General features: G+C 46.1%; 1 pseudogene; it reads left to right on the forward strand.

Annotated features, from left to right (window-relative positions):
• Nucleotides 1-1,138: 1,138 nt before the first annotated feature.
• On the forward strand, nucleotides 1,139-1,257 carry LOC137630260 (5S ribosomal RNA; annotated as a pseudogene).
• The last annotated feature ends 21,061 nt before the right edge of the window (nucleotides 1,258-22,318 follow it).

Below are 22,318 nucleotides of genomic sequence, written 5' to 3' on the forward strand. Positions count from 1 at the left end.
CAAGCTCGATGTTGGACCATCTGGACGCGCTGACCGATGGCTTCCTTTCGGGTGTCTCATCCGTGGATGTCGACAACCTCAGACACCCTTCCATCCTTGAGAAGAGTTTGTTTGTGCCCAAGGACAGAGACTTAGACAGCGGCTGTGCGGAGGAAGTCGACTTCCATTTCCACTCCTCCAAGGCGCTTTCTTCCAGACTCTGCAAGGCTCCAGCGCCTTTTTCTTTCAACCACGTCGGCCTAAGTTATCGGCTACGACAACTGAGACAAGGTGTCCAATTGCAGTTTCCTCCTGTCAGGAACAGATGGCACGGGAGGCTCCCCCGGGGGGGGCATAGTCCTAAAGGGAGCGGCAGAGTTCACGAACTCTAGGATTAGCACCCCCCCCTTGCAGGTTTCACGCTGGGAGGATGCTTAAGGTTACTCATCCAGATGACAGCTTCCCGATGCCCATTCCCGCACGATCTCTGTGATCAGCCAAGGATATCCCGCCTGCCGTCTCTGTCAGCGAATTCAGTGTCTCTGAACCTCTATGCCATAGGGTCGGCAAGAGTTGCCCGTTTGGGCAGAATGATCCATACCTTAGGAGAAGGTCCTCCATAGGATCATCGACGGCTTCACCCCCGGCTTCTTCAGTCGATCCTTTCTTGTAAGGAAGTATCTGAGACGGGAGTTCCGTAGTCGACCTCTCAGCCCTGATCAAGTTTGTCGAACAAACTTCGTCCAGCGTAGAACAGCAGAATCGATCAGACTGGTAACGAGGCGACAGGACTCCTTAAACCCTGGATCGGAAGGACGGGTACTTTCAGTTTCCATTCCATCCATCATCCAGGCAGCTCGTGGAATTCAGCCTAGACTGCAGGTATTCCTGCTTATGATGCAGTGTGGCGATCCCGCCTTGGCATCGCAGGTTTTTTTCCCCAGAGAACTCTACCTGCTTTCCTCATGGCCGCTCAGGTGCAGGCTTCCGCCTCCTTCGCTTTTTGGAGGGCTGGTCAACTCCGGTAGGCTCGGGTTCGACCTTCTTCAGCGCCGGGACAAGCTTCCGGATACTTACCATGAGTGTGGGTTCATGGTATTTTGCTAGGAGCCTTCTCTTCTTCTGCCTCACCATCTGGAGTATCTGGCCATGATATTGAGTCAACGGCCTTACCACGTTGGAAACCCTGCTTCTCGTCCGTCCAGCGAGGTTAAGCAACGTCGGTTCCGGTCGGTACTTGGATGGGTGACCACCTGGGGACGCCAGATTCTGTTGCCACCTCCTCCGAGCCTTCCTTTCAGTTGACTGTGGCAAGGCTGAGGAGAGTCGCAGTACCTGTTCTCAGTCAAGCAGAGCTTTCAGCCCTACCTTGGAACGTTTCCTAGTTCTCCTTTCCTCATTGACCCGTCTATAGTTCTGAACGGTCGCCTCAGGATAAGTTCCATGTGGGGCGGTCCAAGTTCCGGTGGTTTCAGGCAACGATTAACCGGACTTCCTGGCCCCTATGGGACCAGCGGAACTATTAGACCTGCAATGGGTGTTGACCTATGGAACCTCTTGATGGGAGTGGATATTCTCGTCCTTTCCCCACATTCTTGATGCTGTTCTCGGACTCGTCAAAGAAAAGGGGGGGGGGGGGGCATGTTCCTGTCCATGCCTATGGTCAGGACCTGAAGGAAACCTCTCTATCATTCAGGCAGGCTTAGGGGCCGTAGTCTGGCCCCTCTACAGATCCTACAGCTCCTGCCGAGTCGCTCCGTGCGCGTCGACTTCATGATTCTGGCGTGTTCTGACCAGCAGGGGACGCATTTTCACACCTTCACATCTTGCAGTAGAGATACCGAGATGATTGAGATACTCTCAATACCACCATTGGCTCTCTCATTCCGGGCAGAGGAATGTTCTCTCCGACTATCCGAGCAGAGCCTCGTAGAGAGAGTGTACCTGGGGGTCTTTGGCCTTGAGTAACCAGCAAGTCCTGGTCTGGGGGACCTGATCGCGACATCTTGGAACCTCAAGCTTCCGCTGTTCTTCCCCCCAGTCTCAGACCCCGAGACTCTGGCAAGATGCATTCCGGTGATGGTGGGACAACTTTGACGCCTGCGTCTTCCCTCCTTTTTGTCTGTGGACAATGGGTCTCAACAAGACCAGGTTGTCTGTCAACCTTTCAATGGGAGAGCTCCACTGGGACTATGCGCAGAACGGTTTCTGGACCCTCTGCTTCCCCTGACGGAACTCCCGGGAGAGCTTCTCCCACGGCACAGACTACTCAAACAACCACACTGCAACATCTTTCATGAACCGGGGCGTCGCTTCGGCTTCATGCCTGGAGACACTACACCTCCTCCTCAAGAAGAGACAACCCGCTACAGTCGCGGGACGGAGGTCGCGTCATCTGCGATAGTCATCCGCAGGGGTCCTCCAGGCGAAGTGAAGAGTCTTCGGTGGTTGGTGCCGTGGGAGATATACCTCTTCCCTTGAGGTCTCTTCTCCAGCAATAACGGTCTTATTGCCTTTCGGCGGGAGGAAACTCCTTTCCGCTCTCGGCAATGAAGCCTGTCACTCAGCCTTTCCCTGACCTTCAGGCTTAAAGGAATAACTTTTTCCTGCCCGCTGGATCTTTCCTCGCTCATGCGAAGCTACGATTGTCCCTGCCCTAGCCGGAGTGAGACCTCCAACTTGGAGCATGGCTCGGACTTTTTAGTCCCTTAAGAGATCTTCTCAAGACCCTTTACGACAGGCCTCGGATTGTATTCCGTCTTGGGTCTCCTGCTCACTCTTTCCGCGGCCAGTGTGTAAGCAATCTTCTTGCTCTCGTACGACTCCGCCCTTTCTAAGGAAGAGGGGAAGGCAACATTCAGGTTCGCTCCTGAGTTGTTGGCTAGACTCAGAATCTTGGGGTCCCGGCCCTTCGGTCCAATTCCTTCAAGATTTCGAGTCTCCATTCTGTATCTGATGTCCCAAAACCTTCTCTTTCTTGCCAGTAAAGGAATCGAGAGGTTAGCTTTGGGAACAGCTGCAGTTTGTCCTCAGTTGCAGCCGATTTGGGAGCACAAGGAGGACACGGGGGAGAGTCACCAGTATACCTCTTCAGCTCGGACTCAAGGACATTCATCTCGACCTGTCTCCAGACCCTCCCCCGTCACGTCGCCCTACAGCACGATGTTGGATACATCGCAACGTCCCTCGCCTTCGAGTAATACTACTCTGTGACGCAGGTGCTACAAGCTGGAGTCTGGAAGCGTCTAATGACCTTCGCAGCCCGCTTCCTGCAGGGCGTGACCCACAGGAGTTTCGATACATTTTCTATCGCTCTGTGGTGGCTACACAACAGCTGGTCTAACCTCAGGCTCCTTTTTGGACAGGTAGCAGAAGGGTGAGGGCATTGTTATCAGGTTTTAGTCTGCATGAACGAAAGAAGTATGTCTGGCCCTTATTTCTTTCTTCATCATCCCCTCTACGGGGAAGCAGCATCCTGGTCTCTGCATAGCTGACCTCGAACCTCTGCAGGTAAACCATGCTTCCTTGTGTTCCGAGTATTGAGTCAATACTGTCGCGTCCCCCATACCCTGACGAGGTGGTATTGGGAACGTCCTAACCCAGAGTTCCTTCTGGAACTCCAGGTCAACTGCCTAGGACGGGTCACACTTCTTCCTTCACACACAAGCTTATGTAGGCCACACGGTTTCCTGCGGAGCAAGGAACTTGTGAGGTGCAGGGACTCCTTTTCTCGAGTGCGACTCACTTGGATTCTGAGTCCCCGGGTAAAGCCAAAGCCAGTATGGCTGGGGACTTTCTACCCTACCTAAGGGGTAAGTCACCCAATGTAAATAGCGTGGTTTGTATTTCGGTTACGGAACAAATGACAAATTCGAAGATAATTTGTATTTTTCCTAACCATACAAACCATAGCTATTTACACATATTTGCCCGCCAGCCCTGTCCCCCAAGACAAGTCCTACCTCTAAGTGAAAGTGAGCATTCACCTGTGTGTGAGGGGGGGGAGGGGTAGCTAGCTATCGCTCCCCTACCCCCCCGCTAATTAGCGCGGGGGTAATACACCCTCGTTAAATTCTAATGGTTCGCCATTTCAGCTGCGCTAAAAGGTAAACCCAATGTAAATAGCTAAGGTTTGTATGGTTAGGAAAAATACAAATTATCTTCGAATTTGTCATATTGTTTTGAAAATCTTCATTACTCTTGTAGTGGATAAAGCCATTCTAGCATCATCCCCTTTCAGATTTTTAATTAAGTCATTACCTCGGAAAACCCTGATCTATGCTGGCACTTAACATATTAAAGGTATGAAGCTCAATAAACGATGAGCCTCGTCTTTATGCTTTGTTGATGCTTGCATGTTGCCTTACCAAAAACCACAAAATGGTGGTTTTACAAGACAGCAATTCATCACTTCTCTTCCCTGGAAGGTTAGTTCACATCTTCCTAAACAAGAGCTATAAGTTTTACAGTGCATATTCACCAGGTACTATACAGTAATCAGTCAGAGAGGGTAAGGTCTTTGACCCTCATAGAAAACTGAATATTACATAATTCAAAGAAATTATTACAGGCTATAAGCAGTCATCGCATTATCTACGCAGCATAGTTTTATAGGTATAGGTTTCTGATAAAAGCTTTTATGGTCCGGAAATAATAGTAGGTACCAGGAGATACACCAGAGGGAGACTTTTAGAGAAATTGGCCAGAATAAATCCAGTTTTGGGGAGACTCAATTAGGTTACCATATGGAAAGTCATAGGTTGTGCAAGTGAATAATTTCCATATTAAGGACTATAAATAAGAAATATATCTTATCTGGCCTGATTGTAAGTACGTAAATAATTTTATTCCCCTGATTTCACCATTTAGGCACAGGTAAAAAATTTGTTTGAGCAGTATTTGTAGTTGAATTGTACAGTAATGAGAGTAGTACCAACCAAACTCGTCACGCTGGGAGGAGCGAAGAGAAGAAAATTGCCCCTCCCCACCTTTTTTTTTTTAAAGTGTCTTGATAAATAGAAATTGCCTTTCAGAAAAATTAAAATGATCTACCTGCAAAAGTTTGAGATAAGTTTTTTATGGTTTCCTTACGATTTTACATTTTCCCTTTCAGCAAATGGCAGAACATCCTTTGTTTGCTCCCTATGTTCAAGAAGAGGGTGTCACTGAAGGTGAAGCTCCTCTTAACCCATTAAGTGAAGGTTTAGCTCAGTTGAAATTTGCTCCAGAGCATAATTCCCCAACTGGTAAGTTGAAATAATTTTTGTGTAATGTGATAAAATTTATGACAGCAAGGAGTTTTGGCAAGTTGTAAAGTTTTTTCTTGCAAAAATACAAACAATTACTTTCTTTGAGCTTTTATCTACAATTCTACAGTAGGCACAACTTCCAAAATCAATGTTTGGGTAATTGTTATGAAGTACCAGTGAAAATATTGTTAGCAGTAGTAATGAGGAAGACCTTACATAAAAGGGCCTCTACCACAGTATTTGTGTAGTTTACTGTTGGATCCTCATTTTATTTTAGTTTGTTCTTGCGGGTTTGAATTTTCATCCTGCGACTATCTTTGCTTAGATAGACTCCAGTTTATGAGGTGCCAATTAATATTTATTTTAATACTAACTTGCTGTATTCCTCTGTTACATTCTTCCCTTCTGAAATATGTTGATTCATGGAACTTAAACATTTGAGGAGTTACAGCATTTTCCCTTTTGAATTTGAAAATTGTATAAGATATGCCAGAGAGCGAGAGACTCATGCCAACATTTTAAAGTAGATACTGTTAACAAGTTCCTTTTTCTTTTGTGTAGAGAATTGTGCCAGGGGAGATCTCTTCCAAGCACCCAGGCTTTTCATGTAATCTATAGCTATTTTGTGAATCGCTACTCATAAAAGTTTCAGCGGACATGGGAAAGCTAAATGGCAAAGTTGAAAAACGCATTTGTGTAGCCCATTATAGACCATGTGAAAGCTTCTTTGCCTTTTACATTGTCTTTTCATGTCCCCTCTGGTTTTTTAATTTTTATTCCTACTTTCCAGACTATAATTTGCATTGCTCTAAATTCCACATTTCATTTTAAAACAAATCTATTAGCTGAGCTCTTTGACAGGACAGAAATACAACTCTGTGGTGTCAGTAAACAAATTTTATATACCTTACTGTAATTCTCTCTTTGTATCTGCCCTCTTAGCTTCTTTCATCATCATATTGTACATTAATCTGGTACTATATTGCCTTGGCTACACAGAATGTGTCTTTTTGTCCAATTGGTGTGGATTACTTTTTCCACCAAATGATGGAAGTGCTTGTTTTACATTATCCTACCCCTTCTTGACCAATATTGTTTTCTGTCATATTCCATTTAAGAAAAAAGGAACTTGTGTTTTACTATGACTTGATATTGCATTTTAACAATGAAGTTAAGTTTTAGTAGGTTTTACTTATGATAAGGACCAATTAAATAAATAATCTCTTATAACGCTTCTCCAGCATCTGCTACATTGGGGATTTTCACTAGATTCTGCTGGCAGTATTTCCAAATCTTACATATTATCTTTAGGCTAAAGACACTCGCTTAAAAAAAACCATCTAGCTGGATTTTACATCACTTAGAAAAGCTAGTCAAATTTGCTAATTTTAAATATAAAACTTACCCGCTGGTTATATAAAAGAGCTGAAGTCCCTGACGCCAGGGCAGAAAATTCAAATCTCGCGCTATCGAAGATACGCCAGGTGTACCAACCGCACCCTAGCGGTAGAACAGGTGGAACTACACACCAACTCCAGTTCTTCTCTCTGCCGTCATAGCTGACTGACATACAGAAGTTCGCTCTCGTGTTTTTACTCTCTTGGGAAGTTGTTTGGTGATGTACAACGTTCTTTTTTGAGTTTAAGCTATCGTTGATTAATTTTCCTTGGTTCTTATCTTGAAATCTTTTTGTTTGAGATTTTCTTTATTGTTTTTTCCCTTACTTTTTGCTTGTCGGTCTCTCACGTTAACTTTAAAATGGCCGACTCCTCCCCTGCTCAGCGTAGGTGTGTTAGTGAGGGTTGTCGTACACGACTTCCTAATGGATCTATTGATCCTCATTCTATTTGTGTAAAATGTAGGGGTAAATTTTGTTCATTAGATGATAGGTGTAATGAGTGTCTTTCCTTAACTAATGATGATTTTGGTACTTACGATCGTTATGTTAGGAGATTAGAGAGAGATAGACTTAGGCGTAGTTCTTCCCGATCTGTGGATAGAACCTTACCTAATTTACCTGTTCCTAATCCTGTTCCTTCCCCTGTGGTGGTAGATCAGGAACCTACTATGAAGGACATGTTTACTGCTATTTTGTCTCTTGGTGAGAAAGTTGAGTCCTTAGCAGCCGATAGAAATACTATCTTTTCAGAGTTAAAGGTATTGAAAAACCGTGATCCTATCGGAACTGTGGAAAGTGTTTCAGTGTCTGATGTGGTACCGAGGAATCGTGACTCTCTCGGTGTTGTGACAAGTGTTGATAATGTGGTTAGTGTTGCGGAAAGTGCGTCGACTCGAGTGTCTGATGTGGTACCGAAGAATCGTGACTCTCTCGGTGTTGTGACAAGTGTTGATAATGTGTTTAGTGTTGCGGAGGGTGCGTCGGCACGATCTTGTCGTTCACCTAGCCTTAGACCTCTTTCGAGCTCTCGAACCCATGGGAGAAGTAATGTCGAACGGCTTAAGGGAACGAGAAGCATCATCAATCGTGCAGACGTCCCCTCGAACGTTCCTGTTGCCGTAGCTCAGGTCGTTCACCCTCATCGTAGGAAAGGTGAGGTTCATACGTTATCCCCGTCTTCCGATGAAGGGTCGGGGAGTGAGATCTGGCGGCGAGCGTCGAGACCGCTTAAACGCTCCCATGTTGATTTGGACGCGGCGCGTCAAAACACACAGCGTCGGGAATCGCCTGTGCGGCCAGGATGTAGTTCGTGGGGTTCACCGGAACGTTTCCGTTCTCCCAGCGCTTGCACTCCGGCCAAACGTTCAGATCACCGTGTTCGTGCGGATATGATTCCTTCCAATTCGGACCTTGTAACTATTCATGCACCTCCTCTTCCATCGGATTGGCTTTCTTCCCCTGAAATGCGTGGTGACATTAGTGCGAATCTTCCTTCTAGGAGTTCTGTTGATCCGAAATGGACTGCGCTTTTGTCTATGAAGGAACAACTCTCTTCGTTGATGGATTCTTATCAACCAAGTGTTGGCGTTGTGTCTGGGCGTTCGATGTCAGACCAGTTATCGCACAAACGTTCGATGGTATATGGCCTTGACGAGTTATCACTTAGACGGTCTCCCATTCACAGTGTTCAACGCCAGGTTGATTTTGATGAGTCGCGTCAGAGAGTTTTGGTTGACCAGTTTGCGTTTTCTGGTCGCGGGGAAGAGCGTCGGCGTCGACAAGTGGACGAGACGCGGCAACAATTTGAAGTAGTGGATCGCCCGCGGCAACAACTTTTGGACGCGGCGCGTCAAAACATTGGTTTACAGCGGCGACATCCTGACTCCTTTGATCGCTCGCAGCAACAGTCCTCGGACTTTACGCGACCTCGCGGCGATCTTCAACAGTTACCTTCTGATTTCAAGCGTTCTTCTGTTCAACAACAGTTGAATTCTAAGCGGTCTAAGCAGTTGTTGGTTGAGGATGATCGTCTACATGTCCGTGTTTCGCATCAATCTACTTCTACTTCTCCCCACCAAATTGACTCAGATGTTGGCCTTGACAGGCAGTCCCATCCAGACGTTGTTCCTTCGGTTCAGGCTGCAGCTGTTGCTGCACTGCCAGAAGACGAACCAGAGGAAAAGTCGGATGAGGATAATCCTATTGAGGAAGTCTCTGAGAATGAGGAGGAGAAGCATTATCAGCATGCTGTGGACCTTCGCAAGTTTATGCTTATTTTGACTGGAATTTTCCCGGATTCTTTTACCCCTGTGGCCCCTCGTTCTCCGCCTTCTGAATTCATCTTAGGTAAAGCTACTAAGGTTCCAGTTTACACCAAGATGGTTCTTTCTCGATCTTCTAAGCGGGCCTTGAAGTTAATGGGTTCTTGGTTGGACTCCAAGAAAGCTTTTGGCAAGACGGCCTTTGCCTTTCCTCCCGCTAGGTTAGCCTCTAAATCTAGTGTGTGGTATGAGACTGGTGAAGTGTTGGGCTTGAGTTTTCCTCCGTCTGCCCAAGGGGATTTTTCAAGTTTGGTAGATGCTTCTCGTCGTCTTGCCTTAAGGAAGACGAAGATTTGGTGGTCCATTCCAGAGTTCGACCATTTGCTTAAAGGTCTTTTTTAGGGCCTTCGAAGTTTTTAATTTTTTGGACTGGGCTTTGGGGGCTTTGAGTAAGAGGGTCTCTGATATGACGGAAACGGACACTAGTGGTTTGGTTCATTTGATGTCCTGCTTGGACAAAGGTGTGAGAGATGGCTCCAACGAACTTGCTGCCTTGTTTACAGCTGGAATTCTCAAGAAAAGGGCCACGATGTGCTCCTTCCTCTCCGCAGGAGTGTCTCCCTATCAGAAGACAGGCCTTCTTTTCGCACCTTTGTCTAATTCTTTATTTCCTCAGGATTTAGTGGGCGAGGTGGCTACTGCTCTCACTCAGAAGGCCACACATGACTTAGTTACTCATTCGACTAGGAAAGTTTTGCCTCCGTCTTTCTCCTCTCGAAAACCTAAGGAATCTTCTTCTGGGTTTCGTCCTCAGTCCTTTCGTGGGAAGCCCTCTGGGAGAGGCTCTTTTAAACCAGAAGGAAGGAAACCTAGAGGCAGAGGGGGCAAGTCCGGCCGAGGTAAAGTCTGACTGCCCTCTCCTTCAGACAGCAGTGGGGGCCAGGTTGACTCACTTTTGGGAGGCTTGGGAGAGGAATGGAGCGGACCCCTGGTCCGTCCAGGTGTTAAAGGAAGGCTACAAGATCCCCTTCCTGACCAATCCTCCTTTAGTCACAGATCCAGTGGATCTTTCGCCCAAATACAGAGAGGGTCCCAAGAAACAAGCCATGCTTCTACAGATGTCTCTTTTATTAGAGAAACGAGCAATAGAGGAAGTGCAAGATGTTACGTCTCCGGGGTTTTACAACCGCCTTTTTCTAGTACCCAAGAGTTCCGGGGGGTGGAGACCGGTTCTGGACGTAAGTGTGCTCAATGGTTACGTCAAAAACTCGACGTTCACCATGGAGACTCAGAAAACAGTTCTGGCAGCTGTGAGGAAGGACGATTGGATGGTCTCTTTAGATCTTCAGGATGCCTATTTCCACCTTCCGATTCATCCCAGCTGCAGACGTTATCTGAGGTTCATGGACGGAAACAAGGTCTTCCAGTTCAGGGCTCTTTGTTTCGGACTTTGCACGGCTCCTCTATTGTTCACCAAGATCATGCTGAACGTGGCAAGCATGCTGCATTCGAGGGGAATCAGGGCCTCTCTGTATCTGGACGATTGGCTGATAAGAGCCTCCTCAGCCGATTGTTGTTTGAAGGACCTCAAGATGACTTTGGATCTCTCCAGAGAACTGGGTCTCCTGGTGAGCTCGAAAAAATCACAACTCATTCCATCCCAGGAGATTCTTTATTTGGGGATGGAGATTCACAGTCGGAGTTTTCGGGCTTTTCCGTCGTCGGTGAGAATCCAAGCAGCCCTCCTAAAAGTACAAACGTTCCTGAAGAGAGATCTTTGCTCCGTCAGAGATTGGATGAGCCTTCTGGGGACTCTCTCGTCGTTAGAGAAGTTCGTGACCCTGGGGAAGTTGTTCTTGCGTCCTCTTCAGTTTCATCTCAACCGCCATTGGAAGAAAGGGGACAGCCTCGACAGGGATTGCATTCCCATCTCGACTTCCATCAAGTCTCATCTTCAATGGTGGAACAACGAGCCCAGACTGAAAGAAGGCTTGTCTTTACTTCAGAGGAACCCAAACCTCGTGTTGTGTTGCGACGCCTCCAACTCGGGGTGGGGAGCCACTCTAGAGAAGCAGGAACTTTCGGGGACTTGGACGGTAGAGCAAACCTCTCTCCACATCAATCAAAAAGAGCTTTTAGCTATTCATCTGGCTCTCATCGGCTTCGAAAAGCAGATCAGGGGCAAGGTAGTCCAAGTCAATTCGGACAGCACGACAGCTCTGGCCTATATTGCGAAACAAGGCGGGACCCACTCTTGGCCTCTGTTCGAGATTGCAAGACTGCTCCTCATCTGGGCGGAGGAAAGGAAGGTGACTCTTTTGACGCGGTTCATCCAGGGAGTCAACAATGTGAGCGCAGACAGACTCAGCAGGAAAGGTCAGGTTCTCTCCACGGAATGGATTCTGCACCCGGACATCTGCAAGAGTCTGTGGCGGTTATGGGGTCGACCTCTCGTGGATCTCTTTGCCACCGCGAAGACCAAACGACTAGAGTGTTATTGCTCTCCGGTTCCAGATCCCGAAGCTTTTCACATAGACGCTTTTCTGATGAACTGGTCACACATGGAGGTTTATGCCTTTCCTCTGTTCAAGATCCTTTACAAAGTGATTCAGAAGTTCGTTTCACACGAGGAGACCAGAATGACACTGATAGCTCCGTTCTGGCCGTCAAGGAGCTGGTTTCCAGAGGTACTGGAATGGATGGTGGATGTCCCGAGAAGCCTCCCCATGAGACCCGATCTTCTCAGACAACCTCACTTGGCCCGAAATCATCAAAACCTCCGAGCTCTACGTCTGACTGCCTTCAGACTATCGAAAAACTCGCTAGAGCTAGAGGATTTTCGAAGAAGGCAGCCAAGGCAATTGCAAGGGCAAGAAGGTCTTCAACCATCAAGGTGTATCAGTCCAAGTGGGAGTTGTTCAGGGAATGGTGTAGAACTAACGCGATTTCCTCTTCCAGTACATCGCTTTCCCAAATAGCGGATTTTTTCTTGGACCTTAAAACTAAACATAACTTCTCGTCATCAACTATTAAAGGTTACAGGAGTATGTTGGCGACGGTTTTTCGACACAGGAACCTAGACCTCTCTGATAATAAGGATCTACGAGATTTACTTAGGTCTTTTGATACGACCAAGATGATTCAAACGGCTCCCATCGCCTGGAATTTGGATGTTGTCCTTAAATTTCTCATGAGTGACAGATTTGAGCCTTTACACTCGGCTTCATTTAAGGACTTAACCTTGAAAACCCTTTTTCTAGTTACCCTCGCCACTGCGAAAAGAGTTAGTGAAGTTCACGCTTTAAGCAAGAACATTGGTTTTCGGAATGGGAAAGCCATTTGTTCTTTGCAACTGGGGTTTCTGGCCAAGAACGAAAACCCTTCTCGACCATGGCCCAAATCCTTCGAGATTTCTAACCTTTCGGATTTGGCTGGCGATGAATTGGAAAGGGTTCTCTGTCCAGTTAGAGCTCTACGTTGTTATGTGGACAGAACTAAGAATCTGAGAGGTAACTCAGACGCTCTGTGGTGTGCAGTTCGGAAACCCTCGATGCCCATGTCCAAGAATGCCTTGTCTTTTTTCGTTAGATTGTTGATTCGAGAAGCTCATGCTCAGTGTGATGAGTCGGATCAGAGGCTCCTCAAAGTCAAGACACATGAAGTCAGAGCGGTAGCGACTTCAGTGGCCTTTAAACAGAACCGTTCTCTGCAAAGTCTGATGGATACAACATTTTGGAGAAGTAAGTCTGTTTTTGCATCCCATTATTTGAAGAATGTTCAGACTCGCTATGAGGACCTTTTTACGTTGGGTCCTTTTATAGCTGCTAATGCGATAGTAGGTGAATGATCTACCACTACGTTCCCTTTTTTCCTAATACCCCTTTTCTATCTCTTGGAACTCGTTTTTTATGGTTGTTTGTGGAGATTGGGCGTCAGTCTTCCGCAATCTTTGATTTGGCTAGGTGGTCATTTTGTTCCTTGAGTGCACCCGGAACAAGGGTATTGGTTGAGGTCCTGTCATGTTATAGGTGTTTGTACCGTTTGACAGCTCCTAGAGATTTTCAGCCCGAGTGGATTACTGGATCTCTTAAGGATAGCGGACGAAATGAGGCAGAGTATCATTGCTGTCAGCTTCCTTATCAGGTGAGAACTGCTTAAGTTTATTGTATGTAACCCTTAAGTGAATTTTCTGTATGTAGCTGTCTCTGACCCGCCACCAAGGGGTGTCAATCAGCTCTTTTATATAACCAGCGGGTAAGTTTTATATTTAAAAATGATATTTTCATAATAAAATAAATTTTTGAATATACTTACCCGCTGGTTATATAAATTTAACACCCTCCCTCCTCCCCTCTAGAGACTACCTATGGTATGGCTATGAGGCATGGAAGAACTGGAGTTGGTGCGTAGTTCCACCTGTTCTACCGCTAGGGTGCGGTTGGTACACCTGGCGTATCTTCGATAGCGCGAGATTTGAATTTTCTGCCCTGGCGTCAGGGACTTCAGCTCTTTTATATAACCAGCGGGTAAGTATATTCAAAAATTTATTTTATTATGAAAATATCATTTTACTGCTTAGAGTTATTTTATGAATTACCTTAACAGGATCTTTGATTCACATTTATAGACCAGTAGGGGTAGATAAGAAATTACCAAAGAGTATGGATGAAAAGTAATGGGCATGAAACAATGTAAGCTGGCACTAAAGGGACCCTGCACCCACATTGAACCTCCTAAGGGGGCCACTTGAAATAACTCATATGAGTTAGCCATCAGTCAAAATATCTTTTGCTTTGAACTGTAGTGAAAGTTGCTTTGATGAGTAAAGATGAGGATGGAACAGCTCATTTGCAACACCTGCTGTTTGATTCCTTGGAAGGGTTTAGGTCCTACCTTTTCCAGTAAGGGTGCTGCAGCATTATCTCAAGAGGTCAAGATCCTGGATACTTGATTGTCCCAGGCTTTTATATGTTAATATTCCACACAAATACTTTTTGGTTTTGGTAGAGAGGAATTCACCTTTGGGTATATATAGTAAATCAGTGCCCGAGCAATATTAATTTTCATTTTAATCAAAGTAGGACCTTGTATTTTTATAAGGTACATGTTTTTATCTTATGTTGACAAGAGGGGAGAGCTTTTAGCAGGTAATAATGAACTTTTTCTATCAAGATGTTTCTCGCACTCCGATTGACAATAGCCTCATTTGTTTTTAATAGCTGCTCAGTTCCTGGCTTATCCTTTCTTAAGTATACCTGTACCTTAAAGTGTGAGTAAAAGTAATGTTTGTATATATGAACGATTTATGCTGCTGAATTTTGAATATTCAGTTTGGTAATACTCTGACCTTTATAATTTTATGCTTGTTTTGACATAGGTCGGAAATGTCCCCTTTAAAGTGATGTACAGGTACAGAATGTGTTCCCTTTAATGACGCAATACATGACAAAGTATTTAGAACCTGCTATCATTTTATAAAATGGAGAAAGAATATTGAAAAATATACTACAGTAATATTACTCATTAACAGTGGTCACTTTACCTTACTTGAGATCTATTCTGCTTGCTGGACAAAAAAAAAAGTTAAGTGGGAGTTGGAAGTGACGAACTAGTTGTTGGAGGAGGATGATGACGACGATGCGGTTTTTGGTGATGAGAGGTTTCTTTGCCAGGACAAGGTGACAACCTTGTAGCCTTTTGCTTTTCAACTCTTGCAAGGAACTGATTTAAAGTTTATTGAATAGAGTTTTTCTCCTTTTGTTGATAATTGTCCTACATGGAAGGAACAAATCTTTAACACCATTAGAAATTCTGGTAAACTGTTGACTATAGGATACTGCAACTCAAGGATTACTGTATACTTTGATGAATAATGAAAAGCGTGCTGCATATCTTTAAGCTTGAAGTTTCTTGCTTATGGACCAGAAAAAGATCCTTAAATTATCTGTTGTTCCCCAAATTCCAATAAGTCTTCTTTTAGTCAGTGGCTGCTTACGGGCCTCAATCAACTCCTCAAAATCTTTTTCAAACTCCATCTCAAGTTCGTCACTAGGAATACCAGATTCTTCAATATGTCCCTTATCAACTCATCAAAAATTTTGAAATAATTAATGAATTAAGGGCACATTTCCTTCCATACACCATTCATTGCTGTTTTAAGTCACTTTGGTTAAATAAGCGCTGATGTTTTATAATGTCTTATAAATAAAACTCCCAAATGTTCGTGGTATCATCTGCCAACATAGCATCAGCTGCCTTAACGCAAGGTATGTTGTACTCAGGATCTCTTGAGGATAGCTATGATGCCTTGATTCTTTGGTTGAATGAGAGAAGGAGTGTTATGTGGCAAGAAAATGAGTTAAATAAGAGCTTGGTCCATTTATTCAAATGTCTTTATTATTGAACAATGACCACGGTCAATCTGAAATGAACATAAAACATATTTAGAATAAATGATGAACAATGTATATAACTCAAATGAACATAAAACATATTAAGAATAAATGATGAACAATGTATATAACTCAATGTTTATAACCCTCTATCTCCCCCCAAGTTTTTAAACGGTCTTTTAAAATGTCTCTCGTGGAGCTCGGTTTAAAACTGATGTCAAAACATTGGGTGGCAATTAAACGTCCAAATTATAGGTTCATGAACACTAAACTCCTGTTAGCATGTGAAGGAACGGAAACTTGAAAAACAATTATTGTCATGTGTTGATCATGATGACACTATAGCTAGTTCATCTCGAAATCACAGTGCCATGTTGGCGGTCGACGGGTACGACTGGACTTACGTTGCTCCAAAGTTGGCATGGCAGGAGTTAACTGCGATGGAGAGTTTGTGCTATCATTGAGAGGCGGAATCTCTGCTTGATGATTCGCAGTGTTACCAAGGTCGTTGGGATAGCATTCCGGAGCAGCAACATCAAAATGAATGTTAGGGGTAGTACCACTTGGTAACGGCAAAGTGGTCAGTGGAAGAGTACCATGTGTGTCCGGATTTTGGGTTGTCGGAATGGTGTCCTTCGCAATGGTCTCAGACGTTTTAGTGGTCGAAGGATTGGCAATAGGTACAATCCGATTCCGATTATAGTCATCTCTAATTGTATGGACTTCTGGAATACTCCTGACAGGCACGTATTGTCTCAAAAACTTCCGGTTCCTTAGCGTGACCCTACCAGAGCCATCAACTCTGACGACGTATTGGTCGAATTGGCGGACTTCTATGATGACACCGGTTTTGTCCCATTTCAGGGGGTGATTTCCTGTTTGATTTTGGATGCGAACCCGGTCACCTACGGACAGTGGGGGTAGTCTCTTAGTGTGCTCTGATAAGCGCTCTCCCTGTTTAAGGTGTCGATGTCTTAGGGCCTCCTCTCTTGCATCGAGTGTTTCCTTCCACGTGTCGTGGGGACGGTACCTGCCGGGCGGGACAGGTATGAAGTCTCTGATGGGACGACCAAATACACATATTGCAGGAGATAACTTGGTATCTCTGTCAGGTGTGTTCCTGTATTGGAGCATCGCACGTTGGAATTCATCAGTGTTAAGATCACCGTTACTGCCCGTGTTGTCCGATAAGACGCTTGACAGTTTTGACGCCTATTTCGGCTCTGCAATTATTATGTGGGAAGGCCACAGAGGAAAGGCGGTGATGGACTCCCCAGTCCTTTAAAAACTGCCTAGTTGCCGTCGCTGTAAATTCAGGTCCACCATCAGATGTCAATTCATCCGGAATCCCAAATGTCACAAATGTTCGGCGTAGTGAAGTTATAAGACCCTCTGCACCATTCAAAGATCGTTCAACTATGGGCCAATTCGAGTATCGATCAACTATAACATAAATATTGACCAAATCAGCCCTCGAGTGACGTACTTATTGACCGTGGTCATAAATAAGAGCTTGGTCCATTTATTCAAATGTCTTTATTATTGAACAATGACCACGGTCAATCTGAAATGAACATAAAACATATTTAGAATAAATGATGAACAATGTATATAACTCAAATGAACATAAAACATATTAAGAATAAATGATGAACAATGTATATAACTCAATGTTTATAACCCTCTATGAGTCACATTTTGGTTTATGGGATTCAGATGTGGGATATTCAGGGGCATTATTGAGATCAAGAGAACTTCAGAAGGCAGTTATTTTGCTTTGCAATATTTATTGGATGCTGATATAAAATGGCAAATGAATAATTCTTCAAAAATGAGGATGATGACCCATTGGATTAGCCATCCAGATGTCAGAGCGCATCAACTTTGGGATGTTTGTGAGTGCCCTGGGATTAAGGGCATGGTAGACTAACAACAGCTTTAGTTTGTAATTACCACTGATGTTACCTCCTAACATAAATGATAGCCTCTCTTTGGCTACCTTGTATCCTGGCATTATTTTTTCTTCCTTTGAAATAAGGGAATGATCTGTCATTTTCTTCCAAAATAAACTGATCTTGTTAACATTGGAGATGAGTTCTGGACAAATTTTCTTATCTATGCTTTTATTTGAAGTTAGGGGAAATTCTTCGGCAACAACAGTATCAGCAGCACTAGCTTCTCCCTGAAATCAAGGGTTGTGCCTGCTAAAGCGCTTCTTGAATATCTTGAACCACCCATGACTTGTGGCAAAGGAAGTGTCCTTTATGGATGTTTTTACATAGGTCCAAAAATAAAAAGACTTGGCCTTCTCTTGGATCAGCATTTGGCTCATAGGAATCCATTCATATGTTTGTCTTTTGATCTGATTGGACACTTAGGGAACTGTTTCATAGTAAATTACACCTCTCTTCCAATTGATGGTACAATTTTTAGACAACGGAACCTTTTCAGTAACATATTAAACAATGTAATCTTTGTCATGGTTAATGGTGGACACCATTGACCATTCCAGGCCTAAAGCATGCTCAATGGATATAATTTTTTCTACCCTTTTATGTATCTTGATCGTGTTCATTTATCTTGCATTGCTATAACAGGACTTAAGGATTCACTACCTTTACTTTTCTTGGTGTACATAGCTAAAATGAAAAAAAAATTGTAAAGATTAAAAAGGATAACTTCAGTGTGTAGGCATAACACAAACAAGCTGTTCAAGGCTTGTTATTGTGAATAATTTTTTTCTTTTGAGATTAAGGAATTACTGTATTTTTGCTTATTTTTGTTGGAAATGAAACTTTATTGTAGCTATAAATACTGTAGCTGTAAACATTGTTATTATTATTATTATTATTATTATTATATTATTATTATTGTTATTTGGTAGAACCAGACTATTGTGTTATCATTCTCAACTCTCGTTGGGCCGAGACATTCTGATTTTCTTGCTTTTATGGTCTTAACGTTAGCTTGATTTTTCCACTAAAGAGAAACCATCCAATTTTTTTTTCATCTTTTCATTCATTTCCTCTGTTTTCTTCCTATGTACCTTTGTTCCGTAACCAAAATACAAACCACGCTATTTACATTGGGTTTACCTTTTAGCGTAGCTGAAATGGCGAGCCATTAGAATTTAACGAGGGTGTATTACCCCCGCGCTAGTTAGAGGGGGGGGGGTAGGGGAGTGGTAGCTAGCTACGAGGGCCCTCCCCCCCCCCTCACACACCGGTGAAGCTCACTTTCACTTTTGGCTCGGACATGGACAGACGTCTCTGTCTTTGTCCTCGCTTGGCAGCCATTGTTTGTTTTGTCTTTATTTAATCACTTACTTTTCTTTTACTCAATATATATGTAAACATTTTCTCATGTTTATATATATATTTGAGTATAGAAATCAGTAAGTTTCCTTTTCAGAGTTGTGCTTTGTGTGTAGTGTATCTCCGTGGAGCCCCCGGTAGTTAGGCCACCATGGTGTAGTTTCATGGGTCGCGATCGAGTTTGACTTCTGTCTTTCTCTCTCTCTCTCTTGAGGTCGTTCACCCTTTTACTACATTACTTACACGCCTTTGTAGCTTCCTTCCCCGTGTGGGGGGGGGGTTGCTACGCCGTACGTTTTGTCTCAATTAGTTTATGAATCTAATTGTATTTGTTGTTTCTTCAGCTTTTTAGAACGATTCCTTTCGGGGTTTTCGTTCTTTCTTTAGTGTTCATTCATTTTTTAATTACTTAATTACATAATTACATAGTTACATAATTATAATTGTTATAATTCTGTTTTGGTTACAGCTCTCCTTCCGTGAGTTTAAGTGGTTGTGAGGGCACGTGCCTGTTGTGTAATTCTTGTGTTCCTTTCCCTCGGGATTCCTCTTCGGAGCCTTCCCGGGGGAATGAATGTTAACTATTGATTTTGTTTTATTTTTTTACAGTTACCGATCTAGTTCGTTTCTGTAATGTGACAACGGAGTGAGCTGTCTTGTTGAGGCCTGGGGTTTCGGCTGTTGCTGCCTCCCCTATGGATTTTCGTCAGGGGCGTGTCTCCTTCTTCTGGAAGTACTCCCGTGACGATTGACAGCTCTCCAGTTCATTTTAGAACACTCAGGAGGCTTGCCTCCTTGGGTGGGTAACTTTCCTTCCGAGAGAAGTTTTTCCTGTCCAGGCTTGAGTTTTTTCCCCTTTGGGGGGTTCTTCTCTTGCCTTTTTTTCGTGCGACTATGCTCTTGGTGCTGAGCGGTCGTACCTGCAGTTACGCTCAAGGGGCTGGGCAACTGCAGGAGGCCCTCTTCGGAGGATTGCTCCTTTTAGGTCACTGGCTGACCCGTCTCTTCTACAAAGTGTTTCTCTTTCGTTCGCGAGAGAGTACACTCATAGAGACTCCTCTTCGGAGGACTCTTCTGCTGTTGTTGCTGTTGGCCTCCTTCGCCGTAAGGCTCACCGTCCGCTACGTCGTAAGGGCCTCCCTTCTCCCTATAAGGGTATTAGAGGCGCCTTTTTGAATCTCCGTATGCAGCCTACAACTCCTTCTTCTTGATCTTCGCCCCTGGTGCAGATGGACAGCAGTCTGACCTGGTCTTCCGATGGGCAACGGTCTTCCCGACGGACAACGGTCTTCCGACGGACAACGGTCTTCCGACGGACAACGGTCTTCCGACGGACATCGGTCTCCCGACGGACAGACAACGGTCTTCCGACGGACATCAGTCTCCCGACGGACAACGATCCCTTCGAAAGGGTTGCCTCCCACGGGGGTTCCTCCCTTGCGTGTCAGGGTTCCCCTGTGCACCCTTCTGCTGTGTTCTCTCCTGCTCAGTGTTAACGCACAGGCGCTCTCCTGCTCATCAGCGCTCTCCTGTTCGTCAGCGCTCTCATGATGATCATTTCTGCTGTTCCTGTTGGTTCCTGTTACGCGCCCTGTGCGCCCTCGTTCGTTCTCGCGATCTAGAACTTCGGTTCAGGTCTTGGACAAGGACTCTTCTTCTACGCACAGGCTTCCACGCGTTGCCTTCTGCTCACCAGCTATCTCCAGCTCGCCAGCGACCATAGACGCATCAACGTTCGCCTGCTCGTCAGCGATCTCCTACGCGTCAACGATCGCCATCGATCTGCCACGTGTGTCAGTTTCCCTGGACACCATCAGTAGCGATCTAGCGCTCGCCTGCTGTGGACTACGATCTTCGGTAGCTGAGTCTTGCCGTAGACCTTCCTCCTGCTTGCCAGCGCTCACCTTTACTTCTGTCCTTCTGTGCGCCAGCTTTCTTCGATCGCCAGCGCACATCTGTGCGCCCTTTTCTGCCACGCACCAATGGGCGCCAACGGTTTTTTCTGACCGTCTAGGATCGCTTGATTAACAGCTTGCTTCAGCGCTCACCTTCCTGATGCACCTGCGTGCCTTCTGTTACCGAGATGCGCGCTAACCATCACTAGTCTCTCTCACGTTGGCAATCGCCTACGCGCCCGCGTGATTCTTCACTTGCGCGCTAGCGTTTGTTAACGCACCACCGCTCGCCAACGCGCCGACGCTTGCCGACGCGCCATCGCTTGCCGACGCGCCATCGCTTGCCAACGCCCCTTCACTCGCCTACGGGCTAACGTTCGCCAGAACGCGCCATCGCTCGTCAACGCGCCATCGCCCGCGTACGCGTCATCGGTCTCCCGACTGCCTGCGCTCTCTCGCGCGACCACACGCCCACGTGCCTGCACGACTACGCTCATGCGCGACCGCGCACATGCTCTCCAATGTTCGCCCGTGCGCGAACCAACGGTATTCCATCGCGCGGGCGGACGGTGTTCCGTCGCGCGGACGGACGGTGTTCCGTCGCGCGGACGGACGGTGTTCCGTCGCGCGGTCCGACGGTGTTCCGTCGCGCGTACTGACGGTGTTCCGTTGCGCGGACCGACGGTGTTCCGTCGCGCGGACCGACGGTGTTCCGTCGCGCGGACCGACGGTGTTCCGTCGCGCGGACCGACGGTGTTCCGTCGCGCGGACCGACGGTGTTTCATAGCGCGAACGTCGGCTTAATTCTTGCAGTATCCATTGCTCGCCTATGGGTTATCGCTCTGCCGACCACCAGCTCTCGCCCTTCCTACCACGCTCGCCCTCCTTCTGCGCTCCTTCGCGCACCTCCGTTTGCGTTCCTGCGTGCCCGCGCATGGGCGCTTCCATGTTCGCCCACGCGCAAACCATTGATTTACCATCGCGCGAGTGCCAGGGCGATTGCGTCCGCGATTCCCGTTGGGGTTTCGCAGCATGGCCAGCTGGCGAGTTTTCTGAGAGCGTATTTCCGGAACACGGCCTCACCCCGTAAACAATAGCATTGCACATGCAAGAGCTGGAAGAATCTTCAGGGAGGTCTGAGCAACATTCTTCTTTCCAGAACCTGGGTTAGCCCTTCCCCGTCATTCCCTGGAGGGGTTTTGCCAGGGAGCTTTCCGTTCGAGATTTCTCCATCGGCCAAGGGGTGACTGGTTTACCCCTTCCTCTTCTCCATCTCGTGAAAGGGGCTTACCAGGTCCTTTCCCTCCTCGGTTGCGACCCGAGGTTTTGTTCAAGGAAGCTACAGGAAGGTCATGGGTACTTTCCTCCTCTCGGGCTCAAGCACCTTGGCATTTTGTCGCCAAGTTTCGAACTTGCGGGCAAGCTCGATATTGGACCATCTGGACGCAATAACCGAGGGCTTCCTTTCGGGTGTCTCATCCGTGGATGTCGACAACCTCAGACACCCTTCCATCCTTGGGAAGAGTTTGTGCCTAAGGACAGAGACATAGACAGCGGTTGTGCGGAGGAAGTCGACTTCCATTTTCACTCCTCCCAGGCGCTTTCTTCCAGACCCTGCAGGGCTCCAGCGCCTCTTTCTTTCAGCCACGTCGGCCTAAGTTATCGGACCGGCTACGACATCTGAGACAAGGTGTACAATAGCAGTCCCCTCCTGTCAGGAACAGGTGGCACGGGAGGCTCTCCCGGGGGGGCATAGTCCTAGAGGGAGCGGCAGAGTTCACGAACTCTAGGATTGGCACCCCCCCCTTGCAGGTATCACGCTGGGAGGA

The sequence above is a fragment of the Palaemon carinicauda genome, chromosome 2, assembly GCF_036898095.1.
Source record: "Palaemon carinicauda isolate YSFRI2023 chromosome 2, ASM3689809v2, whole genome shotgun sequence".
Taxonomy (NCBI): Eukaryota; Metazoa; Arthropoda; class Malacostraca; order Decapoda; family Palaemonidae; genus Palaemon; species Palaemon carinicauda.